The sequence below is a fragment of the Lolium rigidum genome, chromosome 6 (genome assembly GCF_022539505.1).
Source record: "Lolium rigidum isolate FL_2022 chromosome 6, APGP_CSIRO_Lrig_0.1, whole genome shotgun sequence".
Classification (NCBI taxonomy): domain Eukaryota; kingdom Viridiplantae; phylum Streptophyta; class Magnoliopsida; order Poales; family Poaceae; genus Lolium; species Lolium rigidum.
In genome coordinates, this window is record NC_061513.1 from 242,337,077 (window position 1) to 242,341,952 (window position 4,876).

A 4,876-nucleotide genomic window follows, 5' to 3' on the forward strand; every position below is an offset into this window, starting at 1 on the left:
AGTATAATGGAACCAGCAGAACCTCTCCACAGCGTTCGGACGTTCTAGCCCGTTGGATCGGACGATCTAATGGTGTACATCTGTTTCTCGTTACCGAATCGTTACCTTTTTCGCGACCTCGGCCTTTTACCGTTCTAAAAGCCCATTTTCTTTCTAGGGCTGCTACTCCCAGTATTGTTGTAGGCCTTAGGACGTTGATTGGGCCCCGAAAATAATTAACAGGCCAACATGTTTTGGGCTTCTACCAATAACCGGTCACTTTCCTTCTTCCTTCTCCTCCGAACTCGTGCGCCGCCGAACCTCCTCCGCCTCCGCAGCTCTTCGTCGTCGCCCGCGCCGCCATTCTTCCTACACCTTTCACGTCGAATCGTACTCCCGCACGAACATCTCAATTAGGTTACGTATTCGTTGACTCCAATTTCGGCTACCTTCTGTGATTAGTGTAGTTGACCGATTTTGCGCGCCCGTTGTTCATCCGCCTGAGGTGCTGCCTGCGCCGCCAAATCCCGCGCACGGCTGGACAGCCAGATGAGGTTAAGTATTCAACAATTTTTTTACCGTATTTTACTTCAATTTCAACAGATTTTTTTCGAGTACAGCACAGTTGACCAATCTTATCTCTTTTCCTGCTCCGCCGGCAAATTTTCTGTTCGTTGCAGGCCGTTCAGTCGGCTCGTTCAACGCGGTCGATCCAAATCGGAGGCCCATGAAGTGGAAGTGGCTTCTCAAATCAATAGCTTCTTTTCAGGCGATGGCGCCGATGCCGTTCGTATGACGCACAGGCAGAGCAGTCGGCTCCTTGCTTGCGGGCGATGGATGTTTGGATTCTCTTGTGGACCCGGCCCACCACCTGAGGAACGACTCCTCTTCTGTTCGTTTGGGCAGATTCGCATTCATGGTCTCCAAACTGAAACCGCCGGCGTCCTAATCATGGTGGTTAAAGTTGCGATCCTCTCCCTCCTGTGATTATGGTGATTAATCTCAGCGTTATTTTCAGTTATCTTCTGTCCTTGATATATAAGGTGCAGAGAGCAATCGTCTCCAGACTCCAGAGCACAGTGTCCTCTTCTCCCTCCACGGTGAACTTATTCCTTCCTCATGTGTTAGGATTCGTAGTGTCCATAGCCACTGCATCCTATAGGTATGTTCATCCTTCCCACCTCTCTTTCCTTCTTTTTGATTCTCCATACTTTGAGGATTGATTATTGGACGTGCCTGATTCTTTCTTCCCCAAGCATCAAGGGCATCCTCATACCAGCTATAGGCTGAAACTTTGAAAGTCTTTTGCAGGCAAAGCGAGAGCTCGTTGTATCTCGGTTGACCACTGATTGGCACATGACAATGTCTGCTCTCTAAATTACTAATTTCAGTTAATTGCAAGTTTGATGGGCCCTCTATACACATGCAAATAACAAGTGGTATTCTACAGATCATATGTTTGTCAGCAGGAGACGCAGCCTGAGAATGAAGGAAAGATGCCAGTTTCAGATGATGCATCTTGAACAATCCGGGAAGCCCTTCTATGTGCTACTCAAGTGTGAGATGGAGCTTGGCTCCAGGACGGACGCCTTCCAATTCACATTATATTCGTTGATGTCTTCATTGTAAGTCAGCTTATTTTGAAGTTTCTGGTAAAATCCTTTGTCAGTGCTTGCGTACATCCCCTACCCAAACCGGATGGGGAGGATAAGACATGTATGTAGCTGTGGGAGCACAAATTTTTCATCATCTCCTACATAGTTAGAATTTGCTGTGCATCATGTGACATAATGTTTTTTTCACATTCAGACACTCTTTGCAGCATGGATCCTAGCGTTCCTATAGTTAAATTAGAAACTGTTAGACTAGGAGCAATTTGGTAAATGCATTGCGGTAGGTAATATATCCTGAATGCAACTAGATCTAAGAATTTGTTCGATACCATGAGTTTGTTTAGTTCTTGGATTTCTTTGTGTGCTAAATTGTATTCTATTCCTTCTTGGACTGCTCACTTTATTTATCCTTTGTGTGGTGAAAGGCTGGATGAATGGAGTCAATTAATTAAGTAAAGGATAAGTAAAAGCCGAATGTTAGTGCCCCCAAAATCTGAACAATGTGGAACTTGCATTCCTCGGTTTCTATTTACGGGAAAGAATACATTGGTTAGGTCTGTCATCATGCAATGAACAATGGTACATGTGTGATGTGAGATCTTCAGAAATGTCTTAAACACGAATGGTTAGAATCACATGAAGTATGCACCGCTATGGTCAATATTTTGAAAATCATTTCGCGCAAAAAAATATTGTGAAAATCATTAAAGGTATATTTAAAAGGACGGTTTCAGTTTGATATGTAAGTCATATGGATATTATAGCATAAGTAGTGTAAGTACTGTCAGGCTAGGCACTAAAGAGCTAAAGTGAGTATTGTTTGTTCATGTTCACCATGATGATTTATCTCTATAACAAGGTTGAATTGCATATATATGCAATTGTTATTATGCGTCCGAAAATATTATATATCAGATATTTCGCGGAGAGAAGAATCTTTAGCACATGTATGCCTGATTTCTATTGTCAGGGTTTTCCTACTTATATATGTAGTTATTTCTTCGATGCGTAAGCATGGTTTATAAGCTTTTTTAGTCTTGTAAAGCTGTTTCTCATATTTCAAATTATCAACTCAGTTGTATTGTTCTTTCTTCTACGAAACATAGAAAGCAGTATAAAGAGTATTCAGCATTGGTAATAAAGTTTTGTGTATTGTGGATCACGCCTGATGGTAATATACTTCAGTTGTTGGTCAGCATTCTGCATGATTCTAAGTGAAATTTGTTTCTGTGATATCTGCTGCTGGTGCATAGACTAAATAGTTCAGAGGGTCTAGCGCAAATAGCAAATTTGGAAAGGAAAAAATGAAACCAAAGAACAGATGTCCTGTAGTTAACTCTTATGGCTTCATTGCCAAATACATATGTACTCATATCTGTCAGATGCTGGTGAGGTTTCTTGCATATTCCTGAGATGAGTCTTTGTGCTCGGGGGTGAACGTGCTGTTTCAGTGTTGCCCTTCGAGTTGACATTCAGCTTTAGCCGTTAGAATAATTTGCATTAGTGCTCAACAATGCTTCAAACGTTCAGTTAGATTTATCAACTTAACCATAATTCTCATCCTAGAAATACTACTACTCTGTACATTGTTCCTCTTGCGTGCAACTATGGCAATACACTTCCGCGCATGTTCAATATTATCTTATAAAAAAAACCTAATGTCTCTCCTGCAGAAATTAGGATTTAAGTGAATATTGTTTCGCCTACTTTGGTACAATCATATGGTTAAACATGGTACGGCTGGATTTATCAATTTATCTTGGTATCTTTCATTGTTCCTCATGATGATTGCCTATTTCTTCGTGTCTGCATTTTGTATCAAAAAGTAATTGCTCCTAGCATTGATTCCTTTTCCTGATATCGGGTGTGCTCCCCTTTTCTCTCCCAGAGGCATTTTGTATGGTTTGTTGACTGATGATAAGTGGTCCCGCTCTCGTTTGATCAAATGTAGACTTGCTAAGCTACTTTTTACGTGATATGGTCCTAATACGTCCCACCACATGTATCGAACACATATGTAATTCAATTTTTAATATCCAATTTTATTAAATATTTTTAGAATATGTTTCTTAAGATGGACGGGCGCGGCAACGCGCGCTTTCATGGTCTAGTACTATATATAAAGCCTGGCTGATTTCAAGCGCTCTGGACAGCTGAACCTCACACGGTACTGTTTACAAGCTATTTTTTGCCAATCAAAACATGACACGTTGGCAGAACGCTACATAAACATGGGGTAAACAGTGCTCCACACTGAACAGTGTCGTGAACAGTACCGGTGGATGAACAATACTCGATGAACTGTGCCGGTTTGCCATGAACAGTGCTACCAGCAGCAATCACATATGAATTGTGCTGGTCACCATGAACAATAGATATTAACAACATACGCGGATGAAGAGTGCCTGTCGAGGGTACTCCTCGGCAATACCCTCCGATCGGGGCTTAGGGTTGATGGAATCCTGTAGGCTGACACGAGACGCCGGTTAACAGACAAGCGGGGAGAGCGATTTACCCAGGTTCGGGGCCCTCGATGAGGTAAAACCCTTACGTCCTACCTGTCTGATCTTGATTATGAGAATATTGGTTTACAATGGGGTGCCGAAGGTTTCGGCTGTGATCTCGTCGAGAGACTAAGTGCTACGGCGACCTAGCTCTAGACTTCTGGTGGCTAAAGTTGGTATGATGGATTCTGTGTCCCTCGGCAGCCCCTCTCCTGGCCTTTATATAGGAGACAAGGTCTCAAGAGATCTATCCGGGTACGACTTAGTTTACAAAAGACTTAGATTTAAACTTTCCTTGTTCGGCTCCTCTCTTGCCTTGTTCTTCAAGGAATCTTCTCCTGCACCGTCCTAGTGGCCCGCCTCTCCATCGAGTATCTTCATGGGCCTCCAGTTGGGCCGCACAGGATAGGGCAATGTCGGTTACCCGAAGGGTAATGCCCACGTCAGTAGTCCCCGAGTGTCTAGCCGAAGATATTTCGGGTAGAGACTAAAGCATGCCTCCACTAAATGATCCTCTCCTTGATTGTTCTTGTCCATCTTGTAACAGTACCATCTTCTTCTAGCGGGTGCGCGTCCAGCGCTCCCGATGGGAGTATCCCCCGAGTCTAGGTACGGATGCAATGCGTAAAGGATATTGAGTAACATGCCCAGCTTTGCTGGTTAACTGCCGATGGCAAAACAACGTTACCCTACACAGAATCAAGTCCCCGGGCATGATCCTGGAGTGCAAAAAAGTTTTATCGGGTGCACGCCCAGCGCTCCCGATGGGAGTAGCCCCGT

General features: G+C 43.5%; 1 long non-coding RNA gene across 1 annotated transcript; it reads left to right on the forward strand.

Annotated features, from left to right (window-relative positions):
• Nucleotides 1-665: 665 nt before the first annotated feature.
• LOC124668178 lies at nt 666-2,082 on the forward strand. The gene is made up of 3 exons (XR_006991575.1): nt 666-1,141; nt 1,291-1,343; nt 1,430-2,082. It is a non-coding gene; the product is annotated as an uncharacterized LOC124668178 (long non-coding RNA).
• The last annotated feature ends 2,794 nt before the right edge of the window (nt 2,083-4,876 follow it).